This window comes from Lutra lutra, chromosome X (genome assembly GCF_902655055.1).
Source record: "Lutra lutra chromosome X, mLutLut1.2, whole genome shotgun sequence".
NCBI lineage: Eukaryota > Metazoa > Chordata > Mammalia > Carnivora > Mustelidae > Lutra > Lutra lutra.
The window spans coordinates 4,998,095-5,018,752 of NC_062296.1; the positions used below are offsets into that span (position 1 = coordinate 4,998,095).

General features: G+C 43.4%; 1 long non-coding RNA gene across 1 annotated transcript in view; it reads right to left on the minus strand.

The window, feature by feature from the left end:
* Positions 1 to 20,658, minus strand: part of LOC125091667 (uncharacterized) — a 48,157-nt gene that overhangs the window by 16,301 nt on the left and 11,198 nt on the right. The gene's annotated exons all lie outside the window — the stretch shown is intronic.

Consider the following 20,658-nt stretch of genomic DNA (forward strand, 5'->3'; position numbering starts at 1 on the left):
TCAATGTGGAACAAACATCTAGTAGGTTGAACTCTTAAAAACCTTCCTAGTGGATGAAAAATGGTTCCTTAGTGGACATGCTAGCTCAGATTAAAAGGGAAAAAATGATCATCCTTCTATGTTCTCTTGTCTGTGTGCCAGCCCCACAGGAAAGTCCTGGTTTTCAGTGTGCCTAATGGCACTTGCGCAAGTGTTCAGGCAAGTTCAGTCATATGGAGGGTAGCAGAGACTCAGGGCTTAAGATTTTACTCATGTATCAAAAGGAAGGAGAAAATTCTCAGCCTACTGGCATTAGTTGACATTGCAAAGGGCAGTGTAAAAAAGTGCTATTGAGTAAAGAAGGGCAAATCCACCCTGCTGACATTTACACTATCCTCTTAAAATTAGACATGATATTGTGTTTGAAAGCATCTGTCATATAGTAGGTGCCTGAAATTTTGGAGAGTATCGAGGCAAATCTGGTCTTCTAAGAAACTCTTCCAAGAAATGAAGAAGCTTTCGGTCATAACAAATTACAATGGTCACTCTCAATTGAGCAGCACCTACTATGTAACAGTATGTGGGATAGACTACAAGTACTCATCCATATCTTGTTTTCCACTCCCTCCTGGACACAGAAACACTACATTTCCAGTTCACTTGTAGTTAGGAAGAGTCATGTGACTAGCTCTTGTCATTGAGCAGAAACATTGCTTGTCACATCTGGAGCCAGTATGCCATTTCTGTGCTTTCTTTTTCACTCAGCAGCAAACATGGCATTTTTTTTTAAAGATTTTATCTATTGTGGCACCTGGGTGGCTCAGTCAGTTAAGCATCTGCCTTTGGCTCAGGTCATAATCCCAGGGTCTGGGATTAAACCCTACATGGGCTCCCTACTCAGCACAGAGTCTGCTGGTTCCTCTCCCTCTGCCCACCCCCTATCCCTGCTCCTACTCTCTCACACCATCTCTCTCTCTCTCTCAGATAAATAAATAAAAGATTTTATCTACTTATCTCAAGAGGGAGAATGAGAGCATGAGAGAGCAGGGGGTGGGGACAGAGGGAGAGAAAGAGAAAATCCCAAGTAGACTCCAAGCTGAGCACAGAGCCTGACCAGGAGCTCAGTCTCACAACCCTAACATGACTTGAGCCAAAATCAAGAGTCAGATGACTAACCAAGTGAGCCACCCAGATGACCCCCCCCCCAGGTGACCCCAAACAGAGCAATCTTATGCTGAGATGGTGGCACTTCAAAACAGCCTGGAAACTTGGGTCTCTTGAGAACAGTGAGAGACCCTGACAAACAGCATCAAAATTTATGTGTACAAAAAACAAACATCTGCTCTATTAAGCCATTCAAATTTCAGGTTTTGTCTGTTGCATCAACTAGAATTTGCTTTAGCTGACAAATCCACAGCTATTATTTCTGTTGTTAAAACTGTGTTACTATTTTAATTACAATGGTAATAGTGCACATATTCTTCTTGCAAAAAATTCTAAAAATTCAGACAAATCACAGTTCTCCCTTTACAAAGTTTCTCCAAAATGCAGTCCCATCTTCAGAAATAACCACAATTAACAATCTGGTGTGTATCATTTTAAAGCTTATTCTAGGCTCTTTCATACATAAATGTTTGTGAGTTTGAGGATTTGGGGCTGATTAGGGGGAAAAGATAAAACTATGACGACATAGCAGCAGCATACAACAAGCTCTACTTGGGCAGTACTTTGACAGAATGGCAAGTGATGGGAAGTCCCTTACATCAGGAGACGTTGGATAGAGAATGACAAAAGCTCACCACCTAGAAGGGCAAGAAGGCAAGGGAAGTCTCAGAGGATAGGGAAATCAGCGTGATATCACCCATCAGCACAATGTAAAGTCTCTGGGTCAGAGAACTCAGAAAGGCAGCCATGGCTTGGGGTCTTAAAGCCCTAGAATTAACTTATCTATGCCTAGCAGATGTTGGGTATGGTTTTCTAAGGTATGTAAAGAAAGCAGGCTCTAAATGGCTAAAAATACACTTATTTGGAATACGTGTAAAGCAATTGGATGTGTAAAAATTTGAGTTTGTTTGAGGATATTTTAAGAAAGTCCTTGGTTTCACACTTCTGGAGCCATCAGAATACTGTAGTACACTCTGTCCCTGCCTCCCAAGCTTAATTTGCTTCTATTGCGCTTGGTTGGTCATTTCTTCCTAAATGATAGAGCTGTCCCTCCAGTACTTGGAGGACACTAATTCAGCTTGCTCACTTTGTAAAGAGCTCTCTCTTACCATCATTTTGTTCTTTCACAGCATTGTACTGATTTCCATGAAAAATGTGATATTTTAAAGTTATACATAGACTAAGATGGTTCTGTTTCCCATTGAGTGTGTATTAGTTAGGCACTTCTCCTACAGATGTTTTGAGAAATGTCCCTTGTGATACTTACCTTGTTTGTGTCTATGGTCATGTTGACATGTTATATGTATTGAAGGCCAAATAAAGTTGATCCAACAAGATTGTGTGAGTTTTGAATAAGATGTTATTTAATAAAAATTTCCTGATCTTCTATTGGGTGACAAAACCCACGGTAGGTGCAAGGAGTGTGGACCATGACATGTGACCATTGCCTGGAGTAGCTCACACTCTAATAGGATGGTATGGGCACATAAAGTTCTTTCTCTCTGGGTCCAGAAGTGCTATAGCACATGGACAACAATTTATAGTTACAAGTGTGTTTGTTTCTGAGTGAGAATAGTTTATGTAGTCAGACTCCGATGTAAAGGAGGCAGCAAAGTATGTGGTTGAGAGCAGGGGCTCTGGACCCAGCCAGCCTGTGTTTGTACTGACTGCCACTTCCTAGGTGTGTGATCTTGAGTAAGCTCCTGACCGCGCTGTGCATTAGTTCCCTCACCTGTAAATCATGGATAGCAAATAGTACCTGCCTAATGGGGTGGTCAAAAGGGCAAAGCCAAGTAATACATGCAATGCACATACAACAGTCCTGGCACATAGTAAATGCCAAGTGAGTATTTATTAAAGCAGCAAATCCTGACCTCACTACACACTCGTCTATAACCACAGGATTAGGTCAGTCAACTCACAGAAGTTTCATAAAGCAAGGGTAAAACTTGTACTTCATAGAGCTGTGATGGATTGTCAAATTTTCTCATTTGCAACCATCCAGTGGCCAGTTCTAATAAAATTGTTTAATATCTTGAATGGCTTCTGTCATCATCACCACACAGCGCTGTTCATCGTGCATGGGTCACAGTCATTTTCCCACTGGACCCCCAAGGTAACCCAGGCATTTTGATAGCAGAGTGCAGTGCTTGTCCATGACTACACTGACTTACTGTGGGTTATATATATTACTGTTATCATGATCGAAATAACAACCTCTTACTAGAAGTTTTCAATTTATATGACAGGTCATGGAAATTATTTCATTTGCTAAAACAAGCAACAAGATACAATAGGCTTAGATTCTGGCTTTTGATTGAGCCCAAGCCAAACACCCAGGGAGCTCTGTTTCTAGAGTTTCTGAAAAAATACACAGATGTCCCTTTTATCCATGACTTAGGCTCCTAGTAGCTAAGTCTCAGGGTCTAAATTGCACTTCATCCTGCCATTCACTTCTGCTGCCATTCCAGAATACAGTGGTTGCAAGTAATAATCCAGAACTGGATGCTGGCTACTATGTAGCCTCTTCTCATTTAGATAAATAAGTAGATCCATATCCTGATATTTGCTTCTCACCCCCAAATATTCATTCACATCTTTCCACCACCCTATCATGAGTTATGATTCAGGCAGGACAAGGCATGTGTTTTGCTGATCATCAAACACATTCTGTTGTTCCTTGAAAGGTAATCAGGAGCCTTGGCCCAGTTGGAAAATTAATGCCAACAGGGGCTCATATTTGCCATCATTCTCTAAATAGTCCCATCACTTCCCTGCTCTTCTAAACCTATCCGTGGGTTTTCCCATACATCTGCTACCCTAGTACATAAGGATGCATGCTGCTTTCTGACATTGGCTCTTAGTAGCCCAGGACAGACAAAAGAACTCAGCACCTGAAAAGGCAGTTCCCTGCAGGGAAGAAGTACCAGTGAGAGGAGCCAGACAGACAACTTCCTGAGAGGTTTCCAGAGAAGCAGCTGTTGCAAGTAATGCCAATTCTGTTCTAGGGATCCCAAACCAGTTGTTTTTAAATTATTTGTGAATAAATTAAAACTGCTTATTACTCAACATTGCCCAGCATCTTAAGAAATCTTGCAGATCCTGCCACGAGGCTTAATTCCTAAATTGAGTCAAGTGCTCCCACACTGCCTGACACATTGGAGGTGTGGCCGGTACACTGTGACCCAAGGTCCTGGGAGATGCCAGCTCATGGAACAACTAAAGAAAACAAAACACATGCTGGTAGATTTGTCCACAACTTACGTTTTGTATCACTTATAACACAATGTAAACTGCTTCTCTCACCCTCTCTGCCTCCTTGGCTTTTAGATGTTAGACCTGGAAGGTGCCTCAGAGACTACATCAACCAGGAAAGGCTAAGTTATGCTGCCCCTCCATGAATTTTCTGAACTGATCTTCGATTATTCTGCTGCTTATTCTTGATATATATATTTACATACTACTCTTTCTCTTTCTCTGGTTGAACTCTTACTGATATAACACCTATAGGACGGATACAATTAAAAGGACAACTGTTAGAAGGATATGAAGAAATTGGAGCCCACGTACATTGCTGATGGGAGTGTAAAATGAGGCAGCTACTTTGGAAAACACTTAGGATGATCCTCAGAAAGTTATCATGTGACCTAGCGATTCCATTCCTACATATATACTCAAGAGAATCGAAACACATATCCACACAAAATTGTGTGCATGAATATTCACAGCAGTATTATTCATAATACCTTAAACATGGAAAAACTTAAACGTACATCAATTGATGGATAGATAAAATGTTGTATAATCTATACAATGACATATTCATGCATTAAAAAGTAATGAACTAAACACTTAGAAAAAAAAGAAGGAAGTACTGATACTTGCTTCAACATGGATCAACCTTTCAAACATTGTGCTAAGTTAAAGTATCCAAAACAGGCAAATCCACAGACATAGAAAGTAGATCAGTCACTGTCAGGGTCTGTGGGTAAAAGGGAATGACTCTTAATGGGTACAGAGTTTCTTTTTGGAGTAATGAAAATATTCTAGAAATTGACAGTGGTGATGGTTTCACAATCATGTGAATACATTAAAATCACTAAATTACATGTTTTAGAAGGATGGTTTTGGTTATGTGAATTATATCTAAATAAAAATATTATTAATAAAAAAAATAAGGCACTTCTCCTAGTTGGGGTCGAAGAATGAGATGCAGTAGCCTACTCATAAACTTGAATGACTGTCACTTGGGAGTATGTGGAGGGGTTGCCTTTTGCAGGAGGGACAGCAATACTCCTATACCCACTATACCTATACCCAGTATACCTTTTGCAGGAGGGACAGCAATATTCCTATACCCACTCCTATACCCACATATGCCATGGTCTCCACGGCATCAGGGTAATCCAATCATTGACTGTAAGATTGCCCCTTCAAGAAAAGACTTGCTGCCCCACTTCAAATATTGTGATTAGCTGACAGCCTCTGTTAGCTTCTTTGGGATATGCCTTTACTATATAGTCAAAGTCATGATCTTCTGGGAACAGCCATTTGTCAATGACTAAGCAATGCAGCTATAGCCAGGGTCACACACTTCTCAAAGAGGACACCAGCTAGTGACTGAACAATCTAGGGGTATAAAATTGACAACCCTATAGTTAGAATCACTCAAGAAAAAAAAAAGGTTCAAATTACCCTAATCAAGAACAAAAGAGAAAAAAATATAAATAAAAAGGTTTGTATGGTATTTACCCCAAAGATACAAATGCAATAATCCGAAAGGTCACCTGCACCCCAATGTTTATAGCAGCAATGTCCACAATAGCCAAACTACGGAAAGAATCCAGGTGTCCATTGACAGATGAATGGATAAAGAAGATGTGGCATATATATATGTATATATATATATATATATATATATATAGAGAGAGAGAGAGAGAGAGAGACAATATGGAGCCATCAAAAAATGAAATATTGAATGTTTATAGCAGCAATGTCTACAACAGCCAAACTATGGAAAGAACCTAGATGTCCATCAACAGATGAATGGATAAAGAAGATGTGGTATATATACACAATGGAATACTATGCAGCCATCAAAAGAAATGAAATCTTGCCATTTGTGACGACGTGGATGGAACTAGAGGGTATCATGCTTAGCAAAATAAGTCAATCGGAGGAAGACAACTATCATATGATCTCCCTGATATGAGGGAGAGGAGATGCAACATGGGGGGTTAAGGGGGTTAGAAGAGTAAATGAAACAAGATGGGATTGGGAGGGAGACAAACCATAAGTGACTCTTAATCTCACAAAACAAACTGAGGGTTGATGGGGGGAGGGGGGTTGAGGGGGTGGGGTTATGGACATTGGGGAGGGTATGTGCTATGGTGAGTGCTGTGAAGTGTGTAAACCTGGCGATTCACACACCTGTACCCCTGGGGATAAAAATATATTATATGTTTATAAAAAATAAAATAAAAAAAAAAGAAGAGGTGGTATATATATACAATGGAATACTATGCAGCCATCAAAAGAAACGAAATCTTGCTATTTGTGATGACGTGGATGGAACTAGAGGGTATTAGGTTGAGTGAAATAAGTCAATCAGAGAAAGATAATTATCATATGATCTCCCTGATATGAGGAAGTTGAGGGGCAGAGTGGGGGGTTTGAGGGGTAGGAAAAGAATAAATGAAACAAGATGGGATTGGGAGGGAGACAAACCATAAGAGACTCCTTATCTCACAAAACAAACTGAGAGTTGCCGGCATGGCGGGGGGTGGTGGGTAGGAAGAGGGTGGTGGGGTTATGGACATTGGGGAGGGTATGTGCTATGGTGAGTGCTGTGAAGTATGTAAACCTGGTGATTCACAGACCTGTACCCCTGAGGCTAATAATACATTATATGTTAATTAAAAATTTTTAAAAAATGAAAAAAAAAATGAAATCTTACCCTTTGCAACAACATGGATAGAACTAGATGGTATTAATGCTAAGCAAAATAAGCCGATCAGAGAAAGACAATTATCATATGATCTCAGTGATATGTGGAATATGAGAAACAAGGCAGAGGATCATAGGGAAAGAGAGGTGAAAAAATGAAACAAGAAGAAACCAGAGAGGAAGAGAAACCATAAGAAACTCTCAATCTCAGGAAACAAACTGAGGATTACTGAAGGAGAAGGGGGTGGGAGGGATGGAATGATTGGGTATGGATATTAGTGAGGGTATGTGCTATGGTGAGTGCTGTGAATTGTGTAAGACTGATGAATCACAAACCTGTACCCCTGAAACAAATAATACATTAATGTTAATAAAAAAGGGGGGGCCTGGGTGGCTCAGTCATTAAGCATCTGCCTTCGGCTCAGGTCATGATTCCAGGGTCCTGGGATCGAGTCCCTCTCCCATTCCCCCTGCTTACGTTCCCTCTCTCGCTGTGTCTCTTTTTGTCAAATAAATACATAAAATCTTTTAAAAAAAAGGATTATGCGGGAATACTAGGAATAACTGTATGCTGAGAAATTAGGTAACATGAATAAAGTGTAGAGATTCCTAGAAGACACAAAGAACCAACACTGACTCAAGAAGATAAAAAGTCAGAATAGACCTATAACAAGAAAGAAATTGAGTTACTAGTTTAAAAAACCTTCCTACAAAAAAAAATCAGGATCAGATGGCTTCACTAGTGAATTCTGCTTTTTAAACTTCTAAACTCCTCTTGGGACTGCTGTGAGGAATAACATATAAATCACTTAGAACAGTGCCTGGCACACAGTGACTACTTGATTTGTATTAGCTATAATTATGAAAAGTCTGTTGACTAAATGGCTGAAAAAATTAATGGGGTGACAAGATTAGAGGCAAAAGATACTATGAATATTCATGTTGTCTATTATTTTTTTAAACATTTTATTTATTTATTTGAGAGAGAGAGAGAAAGTGAGAGAGAGCATGAGCGAGGAGAAGGTCAGAGGGAGAAGCAGACTCCCCGTGGAGCTGGGAGCCTGATGCGGGACTCGATCCTGGGACTCCAGGATCATGACCTGAGCCGAAGGCAGTCGCTTAACCAACTGAGCCACCCAGGCGCCCTTGTGTTGTCTATTATTACAAGAGGCTGGGGCATGGCAGTGTTGAGAACTCTGATCAGTATCCAAAGAACTAGGACATAAAAGGACAGAAGGTTGGGGTGAGAAGCCGAAGGATAGGAAAATAGTAGTTAGCCCTGGGAAAGGGCCTAGAAACAAGGAATCACAATGGACCAGAAAGCAGCCTTTGGGGGAAACAAGTTTGGCAACAGGAGCTGAAAAGCAGGCATCCTCACAGAAAACCCAGGAGGCTGGGAATATCACTAGACCCATCTAAGAAATGAGTCAACTAAGGAATCATGAGTTTAGGTAATTGTTGGTTTGTAACCTTTCCAGGAGATTCCTGGGTAATAATCTGAAATTGGCTTCCATATGTGGAGGGAAAGATCAAAGAAAGAGGCAAGCCACTGTAGATTGGTAGGTAGCAGGTTTAATAAGTAAGAGAACTTACATATGAGGCTTGTCTTGGGTGGCTGCAAGGTAAGTAGATCTCTACACCCACCCACCAGAATCCTAAGAATTTATATAGAGGCCTTAACAGGGTTCAGTTACATCTACCATCCAGATGGTCTCAATACCACATACTAACTCAAGGCTACATTCTTTGGCAGTTTCTGGGAGCAGGGAAGGTAAGCAGAATGCACAGACCAAGGACAGGGAAGTAGGTGTGGAACCTCCTTGCTTGGCTCGAGCTTACGAGTCAGCTGGCAGTCAGGCACTCTTGATGACCTCCTCCAACAGTAATTGGACCAAAACCCCATGATAATTGATGGAGACAGTCATAAAGAAATAAAATATACCAAAAACAAAGGTGACGAATACACAAAACTCATCACTTCCTTATTCTTTTACTATAGTTTACTATTATCTATTTTCTTCAGGTTATTTACATATATTATATATGAATGGTGGAAATTTTAAATTTTAAATAGACTGAGGAGCAATGATGCAGCAGAAGCTCTGAACAAGCAGAAGATAGAAATAAAATATGCATGGACCAGAGGGGAAAATACGTGATTGGGCAGAAAGGTGGGTGGAAATTGAAGAAGATTCAAGATACAAGATCAAAAAATGTTGTCATGGAGGTTTCTAGAGAGGTTGGAAGAGCTTTGAACTAGGCCACAGGGCCAGGATTAGCCTCAACAGGGTAGGGGCAGCCCCTTCTTTGAGATAGGCAGGTAGGATGAAAAGATGGTTTGAGATGGGGGAAGGAAGTTTGGAGCTAAGATCCCATGACTTACTGACTGGAGTTCCAAAGTTACCCAAGAGGAAACATTTATAAATCATACGTTTAAAGATTTAACAGTGATGCTGCAAGAAATTGCATTACTGGAGTGATTGGGTGGCTCAGTTGATTGAATGTCTAACTCTTGGTTTTTGGCTCAGGTCATGATCTTGGGGTCAAGAGATCAAGCCTTGCATTGGGCTCCCACGCTGGGTGTGGAGCTTGTTTGCTCTGGGCATGGAGCCTGCTTGGGATTCTTTCTCCCCTCTCCCTTCTCCCTCTGCCCCTTCCCCTGCTCATGCTCTCTCTCTCTCTCTCAAATAAATTAATAAATCTTAAAAAAAAAACAAAAGAAATTGTATTCCCAAATCCCAGAGAAGCAACACAGAACAACAATGTTTTACCAGCTCCGCCTCTACAAAAAGTCATTGTAGGGAAGTGTAACAGGATTTACAAGTTTGACATGGCCACCATAACCTCGCCTTACAGGAATTCCAGAAAGAGTGCTGCAGAATCAAGGAGAACTTCATTAATTCCTTGGAGCAAGTGCTATGACAAAGCAGAGACTCTGCATTGCCCCCTAATTGCTTTCCTCTTCTTTCCTCTTCTTCCATAATCATGAACCTTCACTTTCAGATTCCTATAAGTTAACTATAGCCATGTGACTAAGTTTTAGCTAATGAGACACTAGTGTCATGGAAGTGTCACGGGAAAACTTGCAGAAGCCTCCTGAAAGAGCCAGTGGTATGTGCCCTTTAACTTGCTTCTTCAGATCCTCCTCATTCCTCTTGGCTGGAATGCTTAGAAGATGGCTGGGGTTGGAACAGCATCTTGTATCATTAGGGAACCTTGGGAATGGTGCCCATGTATGGTGAAAGAAAGAAGCTAGAAAGAATCAGGATTCCAAAGCACTTTGTGGGACAAAACCACCAAAGCAGCCCTGAACTACCTACCTTTGGTCTTTCACATGAGAGAGGAAATAACCTTTCATTGCATGCGAGCTGCTATTGTCTCCAGTCTCTGGTAATCACAGCTATACCTGATCTTAACTGACACAGAAAACCACTAGACCAGGACCACAAAGTCTCCCAGGGACTCGACAGGCCATCCAGACTGTGTTCTGTCTGCAGCCTGGACAGAGGAAAACTGATCACATTTCAAAAGCCTTGCAGATAGTTGAGAAAATGAAAGGAAGAGACTCAATAGTGAGGCTGGGTCAAATGGTGTAAAGGGGATTCTGTCCCACAGAAACCATGATGTCCACTCCCCTTGCCAGAGACCATGTTATACTCATCAGACCACAGGATACTAAACCTCTGACCTCTGCTCTTCTTCCCTGCCCTCTTTCTTTCTCTCTTGCCTTACTGACAAAATTCTAAATCTTCAAGAGAAAGATCAGTCTTCATACTCTTCTATATCCCAGTACCTAATCCTGTGCTTTACATCCCCCATAGGGTCACAAATTACTGAAGAAGGGGAAAATGTTGATGATTTGGAACAGGAGAATTCTAATCAGATATTTGTCAGTTTCCTTTCAGAATATTCCTTCCTATACTTAACTTAAACTCCTTTCTGCATTAGTGGTTTACTTGTCTCTGATACAGCTGCAGCTCACCTAAGGTTTCCAATCCATGACAGGGCCACAGAATTCTCAGTGACATGGCTTTTCCCTATGAACTTAATGTTTGCTGTGCAGGCTGAAGGGAAGAGACAAAAGTGCAGATATTCTGAAGGTCAGTACAAGGCATCTGCTGATTGTTTGTCAGCTATGGAGTCAAGAGTAACATTACCACCCTAAGCACATGGGCTCTCCATCACCTATCATGTCTTCTATGTTCCTTGAAGGTGCACCAATAGACAGTGGATGAGGCCAGCCTTGGATCAACCCTCTCTCTGTAGCAAATAACACTTGTGCGGGTAGCTTGACATTCTGACCTGACTGACTGACTTTAGGGATTCAGACTCCCTGTTGAATGCTGTAAGGTGTGAGTTCATTCTTTAGGAGGAATTAAAAAAAAAAGAAAAATTACATAATCCATCTCAAACCACAAGGCTTGAACATGTGGTTGTAATTTGTTCAGGTGCTGTCCTATAAACTACATTAGGAGTGGGGGAGGGGAAGGCAGCTATGGTCTAGATGGTCAGGCAGAGCTCTGTTTGTCTATATAAGCAGACTTTCTCACATATTCTAGTCAACATGCCACAAACTGTGCAGACCCCATCGGTGAGCACAATAGTCCTCAACAAGTGAGAACAAAGATAGGTGGCCCCTAGAAAGACCAAACCTACAAGTGAAACCCCATGTAATATAAAGAGACTACAATTTTATGAGCTTTTTCTATGAGCCAGGCCCTTGGTTAGATATCTGTCCATGTCAAGGTGTGAGATGGAAAGAAGGGAAAAATCAAGGTGGCAGTGGTTAGCAGACCAGGTAGGACCTGGTAATGCTGGCCTAAGGGAACTTATCTCTGTCTAATGGGAGCCACTAACTTTTGATGATACCAGTGGCCTCTTATACTGCTAGGCTAGACAGAACGGTATTAGCTTTGCTCCCCTCTCCTCTTCCCTACCCACCTCAGTGCCTGTGCCTCCATGCTCATTCAGTCACCAAGGTCCACCAATTTTAACTCAGACACATCTCTAGCTCTCTTCCTCCCATGGGCACTGTTTTAATTCAGGTCCTAATCATTTCTTGTCTACTAATTGGTCTCCTCTCTCAGGTTCTTCCCATCCCCTCTCCACACCACTGATGGGGAACTTTCTAGAAGCATTGACAAGGTCACTGATATAGGCTCTGGGCTTTCTGTAGGTAAGGGGAGGAAGTCTCCAGTTGAAGGCCAGCCTGTATGAATAGTGATTTTTGTGCACTGACTCTGGTGCTCCACCCAGCCCCCTAAGGGGCAGGAAAACAGGGACCTTGCAGTTTTCCACCCTTGGAGGGAGTCTGACGGCAAGAAGTGTGCAATGAAAAGAAGTGGGCCACCCAGAAATGTGGGCCTGTTACCTCCTCTGGCCTCTATGCAAATGTTCAGCGCTTTCTGTTGGACTCTTAAAAATAGTCTTTGCACTTCTTAGAGCACCTTTCATCAGAGGATCTCACAAAAGGAGTTCCAAACAGTCTCCTCACAGACCTCTTAAGCAGGCATCCCTCTCCCAGCAATGCCTAAGGGGACAGAAGAGAGAACAGGGTTCTAGCATTTCCTTGGGAGATTTCCATTCTGCTTCTTAATTCCTTCCTGGTCCTCTGAAATCCAAAGTATAATCCCACTTAATAGGAAGAAAATAAACAAACAGCATTCTGGGTGTGTGTGAGAGAGAAAGAGGGCAGGGGGTGGGAGAAAAGAAAGGCAGAAGGCAGAAAAACCAATCAAATGATTAACAATGGTTGCTACCTCCTCTGGGAGAATAGACAGGGCCTGGAATGATCCCTTGATTCACTTCTGGGCTGCATGACTTTTTTTGCAAGAAAGTATAGTTATTAATTGCCTGGGTAATATAAAAAAGCGATTCTTTCTAAGGTAAAATATCATGAATATTGGTGAAAAAAATAGTGAGGTATTTTGATGGGAGTAGTATACTAGGACTAGGATCTTTTCACTTATATGCAGAATCTAAAAAACAAAACCAAAGACTAAACAAAGAAAAACCAGTAATTAACTCACAAATACAGAGAATAAACTGGTGGTCACCAGAGGGGAGGGAGCAGCAGGGATGGGCAAAATAGATGAAGGAACAAAAAGGTACAAACTTCTAGTTGCAAAATAAATAAGTCACAAAGATGAAAAGTACAGATAGGGATTATAGTCAATAATACTGTAATAATTGTGTCTGGTGACAGATGGGGACTATACTTATCATGGTGAGCACTGAGTAACGTATAGACATGTCGAATCTCTATGTTGTACACTTGAAACTAATACAGCATTGCATGTCAACTACACTTCATAATGTAAAAAAACTCAAACCACCAAGATGGTAATTAATAGATATTTATATTGAATATAAATATAAATGAATATTATACTCATTTCTCCAAAACAAGTTTTAGATGCTCTTTTTCTCAGATTTAAAGATATTGAAAGGAAAAATTTTTAATAACATGTTATCAATAGAAGGTTCTTATATCGTAATTGTGATGGTACACAGCTTAGTGTCACAACTCAGAACTGCACAATAAAAAAGGTGAAATTTACTATATGTCAATTATATTTCCAAAAATTAGTAAAACAATAAATACCATTTGAAGTTAATCGTTCACAAGTAACTACCACTTTTAGCTGAGGATTTATTGGTATAAGATTGTTGATCAGCTTAAATGCAGTATTTCATGGTGAGCTTGATACTGTCATTAATGCCATTTTACAGATGAAAGAACAGATGCTCAGACATGTAATTTGTCCTGTCACATGACTAGCAAGCAGCTGATCTGGAATTTGAGTTCACAACCGTGTGACATCCTGCATGGTGTAAATGCCCTTTCATATGGTGCACTGGGGATGGTGCACTCCACCCCATGGGACTGTGTTTGCTGCTGGATGTCCTTGGCCTCTCTGGGAAGACTCTGGTGTGAACTCATTTTGAGTCTGTGCTCAACTGTGTATTCAGGGTCCCCCTTCAGGTCCAAGTGATGCCAAAGCCACCAAAGACAGTAACCCTGCTCCCCCTGCCCACATTTCCACCACCCCGTCCCAAAGCAGGCTTGGGGGTTAATGCTGTAGGTGTCCACTTAGTCTAGTTCTGACTAACCATCTGCTCATGGATGGACCAGCCCCATCAAACAAGAAAACCAGAAGCAGTCGGATCCGCCTAGTGTCATCCAGCCTGTATTTACTCCGTGTCCACAGGTTCAACTATGGTGTACCCTTCAATCTCCAGGGCAGTGCCTAAGCCCTACACCAGGTAGCTCTTTGTGGGTCCAAACATAATTCGAGGAAAGTCAGGGAACAGGAGTGACATGTCAAATTATTATTTGCTTGCTGGTTTGTAGGCTCAAGCCATCCAGGTGTCCTGCCTGTGGGAGGGAGGAAAGCACCTCTGTGGCAGGACAAGTAAGGGCAGCATGGACCACATGGACAGAGCTGCAGGAGACATTGGCCATCAAAAGTCTCTGCACTGCCCTTCGGTCATCAGCCGTTCAGACACAGAACCCAATGGCAGAGTCCAGATGGGGAGCAGTGCAGTGAGCCTGGCCATAGGCACCTATCTGCCAGGAGCTAGAGAGAGGGACTGGGGGACAGGGGCTGGGGGGGCGAATCCTGGAAAAAGTCACATGACCAGGGGAAGGGTGTGAGCTTGGGAGAAAGGCAAGGGTCTTGAGGGGGCACAGGGTTTGGGGAGAGGGGGCCTTGGGCCTGGGGAAGGGCTGTGAACAGGGTGCGGCAGTGGGGCACTTGTGTGTCTAGAGAAAGCTGCAGGGTCTGAGGTCAGAAGAGGAGCTGGGATGATGGTGGAGTAAAGGGCTCTGAGCAGATTCCTGGGAATGAAGTGAGATGCCGAGGGGAGAGTATTCGGAGGAGGGGAGCGGGATCTGGTGAAAGGGTTCGGGATCAGGAGAGAGCCCAAGGCTCTTGGGCGGAGCACAGGGTCCTGCGATTCCGATTCGGAAAGCACCTCAGAGGTGGGAGGTCTGGGAGGGCAACGTGATCCAGGAAAAGGATTGAAAATGCAAGAGAAGGGCAAGGGGTCTCAGGGAGTGGCTTGGGGTTTGGAGTAAGAGCCTGCGAGGGGGTGAGAGATGGGGCTTGGGACTGGGACAGGGGCATGGATGTGGGGAGGAGCGCAGGATCTAGGAAAGGAATTCGGAGTGGAGGGGAAGGAGTCAGGGTCCAGGGAAGAAGTGCAGTGTCCAAGTTAGTGCTCGGGGAGGGACATGGGATGGGAAGGCGGTTAAGGATCCAGGAAAGGAACAGAGAGCCCAGAGGAGGAGCGCAGGGTCCTGGGAAGGGATGCGGATTCCGGAGAAGGAACATGAAGTCTCTGGGGGTTGGGGACACAGGGTGGGGCCTTAGGGGACTGAGCCAGCGCTTTACCTGCTTCAGATGTAGTCGTTGTCCACATCCCGGCAAATGTACCACAGGATCACGTAGAGAATGAGCAGGATAGTGAAGAGGAACAGAGCTACGAAGATGGCCTTGGTCACTGGGGAGACCAGGGCTTGCATGGTCCCGCGGAGGGCCACCCCGGGACCCTGAAGGAGGGACAGCGACAAGAGCTACGCTAGCTGCCACCTGCGCCTGCGGAGAGGAGCCCTGACAGGGAGGAAACTTGCAGGGGCCCGCGTTCCTGGCAGCGCCTGCGCATTGCCCACAGCGCCTGGGACAAAGGGCTTGCCCAGAGGAGGCGAAGACAGAGGTCCCCACGATCCTGGGCACAGGATCCTTTCTGTGCTGCACCCAGGAGGGTCTGCCCTTGGCCAGTCGGAATTAAAGGAGCTAAGGACTGAAAGAGGACTGTCAGGCACTGGTGGGGCTCCCCCAGAGGGGACCAGGAGTCTCCTTGCCGACCCTAGGCTGGGGAGAAACGTAGAGTCTCCCCTGTTTGCCCCAGAGTGTCCCTAAAGGATGCTCCCACTCCTCTTTGTCCTTTAGGGACACTCTGGGGCAAACAGGGGAGACCCTCCGTACACATTGTCCTACACACAATGACTGGTTCCCTGCTCTTTGTAACCACCCCTCAGGTGGGTCATTAAGCAGGATCAGGGGCCAAATGTGGCAGGGACTCAGGCCAGGGGTCATTTGATCAAATCCCAAACCTTCTAGAGGACTACCAGGGCACATCCAGAATCCTCCTGGAGGAAGCCCAAGGCTGCTTTTTCTACACTGCTCCTCACTCTTCTCTGGAAGGACATAAAGTTACTGTTTTGGGGGCCAGATGCCATAGGTCTGACTTCCTTCCTCCACTCTGTTGTTCACCAGGGGTTCTGATCAGTAGCCTCTGCATCCCTTGGAGGCTGGTTAGAAGTGGGATCTCAGGCCCCACTCAGCTCTAGGAAGCCAGAGTCTACCTATCAGCAAGGTTCCCAGGTGACTCCAGAGCCCATTACCACGCACTCCTAGGGGCTTTGTGGTGCTTCTGCCTTCTGTACCCCGTGACTCACTGAATTCAGCGGCCTCGTGTGTTCAGTTGTCAGGAGTAATCAGGCGGGATTTCTTGAGTGGAGACTTTGTAGAAACTCCTATTACTGAGCACGTTCTGCCTAGCTAGAGCTGTGATTTCACCCACTCTGAAGGAGAAACTTTTTCATTACTGAATAACGAAGACCACAGGGAAAAAAAAAATGGTCCTGACTGGCTTAAACTAAAAAGGGAATGAACCCGTCTTCTTCTTCTTCTTCTTCTTCTTTTTTTTTGGAAAAAGAAGGTTTTATTTACTTATTTGACACACAGAGAGAGCGCACAAATAGGGAGAGCAGCAGGCAGAGGGAGAGGGAGAAGCAGGCTCTCTGCTGAACAAGGAGCCTGATGCGGGGCTCGATCCCAGGACCCCAGGATCATGACCTCAGCCCAAAGCAGGCACTTAACCAACTGAGCCATCCAGGCACCCCAGGAATGAACCCTTCTATGACCCCCCTACCTCCTCCTGAAAGCTCTACTCTTGGCTTTCTCCTGCTCTCCAGGTGATTTCTCACGTGGAGGCAGGCAAGTAAATAATTTGTGATTTCTGTACTCTGCACATGTGATCTAGCCTAGTGTAGTGGGAGGGAGAAGTGGCATTTTACAAATGGAAATGTCAGAAAACCTGATTGTCAGATTTGAAAACAGGAGCTACACGGGCCAGTTCCCACAGCTGCCAACAGGAGGCGCACCAGCAACTGTCAGGAGAGCATTGAGGTTGGAGGGGCCAAGGCCACTATCACCTTGTGGGGTGTCCCGTCAAATGCAATCTCTATATTGTGAAGGTGAAATGTCTCTGAACAGGTGTAGCTCAATTCGAGAAAGGAATATTTTTCCTTGGTCTCTGGTGCCACGGTCCTTCATTTCTCACTGCTTTCCTGAGTTACTTTATCTTGATTCTCTGTACTGAATCTTTTCCTCTTTTAATAGCAACTTCTCTTCCTCAACATCAGGCCAGTCCAGGGACAATCCAGTTAGTTAGATGTTAAGTGCCAACAGGGTACCAAGAGGGTGCGGCTGACAAAGCAGCAATTTGGTAAGACGGAATCCAGGATTAGAGTCTAGCAGAGTCCATAGAAAGGCACGCAAATGCCTAGGGTAGAGGCAGGTGTGATATTTGCTTACACAATCGAAAAGGGGTGTTCAGAGGAGAGGTGAAGGGGTGAGATTGGATTTCAGTGGCAGAAGAGAAGAAGGCTTCATGGAATAGGTGACAATAGGAGACAGAGGGGGAAGATGGCCGCAGGAGGAAAAGATGTCCCAACAAAATATAATTGTGATGGGCAGTCCTATCTGGAAATAGTGAAGGGGCATTCTGGGGCCAGGACGTAAGATGCATGGGACACAGCATGGCAAAAAGCTCACAAATGCAGATGCTGAGTTATGAAAATGAATGAAGATGTTCAGCTGTGGGAGAAACATTGAGCCAGTGTGGGGCCAAGTGTTGTCAGCGCTGCTGAGTTTTTAAAAAGCTTAAGGTGTGATTCCAAACCTTGATGTGGCATCTCCCAATGCTAATTGCTGGTGATCATTGTGGAAGTGAGAAAGCATCCAGTCTCTATCTCCCATGCTGGCGTATCCTGTCCCTCTTTTCCCACATGGGTGTCCCTCTGCTTTTCCTTGCCCTTCCCTTCCTAGGGCCACACAGTGCCCAGCAGAGGTAGAGCTTGGGGGTAACAGGCAGGAGATGGGAAAGAGTCAATGGGAAGGGGTGAAGGAGGGCCAGGGGAGAGTGACTCCTCACCCCCTCTCATTTCTAAATTTCTGGGAAGGTAGACACTACCATTAAGCCTGGGAAAGAAAACTCCAGGGTGATTGGAACTGCCAAGTTCTGTTGCTCTCGACAGACAAGGGATAAATCCCTGACATCTCCTCTCTTTTTCTATGTCACCCACAAAGCTGAGATGAACAATTTCTTTAGCACCTTTACTGACATATATTTTACATAACAACAATTTGCTCTTTACTCATTTTGTGTAGAATCCAATGCATTTTAGTATTAACTACGATTGTAGTTGAATGCTTTTTCTGTATATGTTGAGGTCATCATATGGGTTTTGTGCTTTATTCTATTAATATACTACATTACATTAATTGATTTTTGGATTGTTAAACAACCATGCTTACCTGGAATAAATCCAATTTGACCATGGTGCATAATCCCTTTTTACATTGTGCTGAATTCAGGTGGTTAGAATATTGAGGATTTCTACATCTATAGTCATTAAGAATACTGGTCTATAGTTGTATTTTCTTGTGATAACCTTATTTAGTTTGAGTATGAAATACTGGTCTCATAGAATGAGTTGGGGGGTGTTCCTCTCTCTTCAATTTTTTGGAGGAATTTGTGAGGATTGGTGTTAATTCTTCCTAAATGGTAAAATTTACCAGTAAAGCCATCTTATAAATGGAAGTTTGTGCCTTTTGATAACCTTCATCCAATTACCCCATTCTCCAGCTCCCACCTCTGGTAGCCACAAAACTGATCCCTGTTTCTTAGTTTAGTTTAGTTTTGTTTGTAGATTCCATATATAAGTGAGACCATACAGTATTTGTCTCTGACTATTTCACTTAGAATAATGCCCTCAAGGCCCATCTATGCTGTTGCAAATGACAGGATTTCCTTCTTCTTTATTGCTGAATAGTATTCCATTGTATATACCAATTTTATACTTTTTTAAAAAAGATTTTATTTGTTTATTTGAGAGATTTAAGAGATTTTATTTGTTTATTTGAGAGATAGGGAGAACATGATCAGGGTAGGAGGGACAGAGGGAGAGGGAAAAGCAGACTCCCCACTGAGTGGGTCCTGGGATCATCCTGAGGTCCTGGGATCATCCTGAGGTCCTGGGATCATGACCTGAGCCAAAGGCAGATGCTTAACTGACTGAGCCACCCAGGCACCCCTATACTGTCTTTATCCATTTACCCATTCATTGATGGACACTTAGGTTGTTTCCATATCTTGGCTATTATGAAAAATGCTTCTATGAACATGGGGGTACAGATATCAATGTTTTCATTTCCTTTGGATATATTCCCCAAAGTGTAATTGCTGGATTACATGGGAGTTCTATTTTTTTCTAAAAGATTTAATGGCTCAAGTCTGGGAATTGAGAGGCCATGACACTTTGACTTTGTGATTCATGTTATACTTTTGTTCATTTGATTTAGAACTTTTCTGCTTACACAAATCAAATAATAATTTATTGCACTTTCTATCTATTTCACTTGTAAGAACACCATGATTAACTAGCCAATACATAGACCCACAAATCAGACTATTCGGATAGCTGGCTGTGGCTATAACCACAGACCTTGCCCTTGACAGTTGTGGGCTTCCCTTTGGTCCCTGCCACCTGAGGATACCATTGCATTTAGGTTTCCAAATTCAGTGATTTCATTTCCCACATTAAAGTCTGGGCTGCCGAGAAGAACGACGAAGAGCTCTTCAAGGATGCTGGTGTTCCCTTCACAGACCTGTTTCTCACAGCTGTAGTGCAAAGCTTGCCCATTGGACTTTCCCAGCGTGTGAGCAGGTCTTAAATGACAATCTCCCTAAGGCTTTGAATCCCTTCCTCTATATTAAACCAAGGCAGTCCTGACACTTCCAACTCACTCATTATAGGCCACCTTATGGTCCATGTTTCAGCCAAAGGACTTATTAGAACACTTTCTTACTACCCAAGCTGCAACATTAAGTGCAGTCTATTTCTTTTGCAGTGAATTTCTTTTTCTTAAAGATTTTATTTATTTATTTGATAGATACAGATCACAAGTAGGCAGAGAGGCAGGCAGAGAGAGAGAGAGAGAGAGAGGAGGAGGAAGCAGGCTGCCTGCTGAGCAGAGAGCCCAATATGAGGCTTAATCCCAGGACCCTGGGATCATGACCCGAGGCGAAGGCAGAGGCTTTAACCCACTGAGCCACCCAGGGGCCCCTTGCAGTTAATTTCTAGTCCTAGTTTGTTGAGTAATTTATCATGACGGGGAGTTGGATTTGTCAAATGTTTTTTCTATTTTTTTTTAAATGATCATGTGTTTTTCATATCCTGTCTTGATATGACTGGGGTTGGGAAACCAGACATACCAT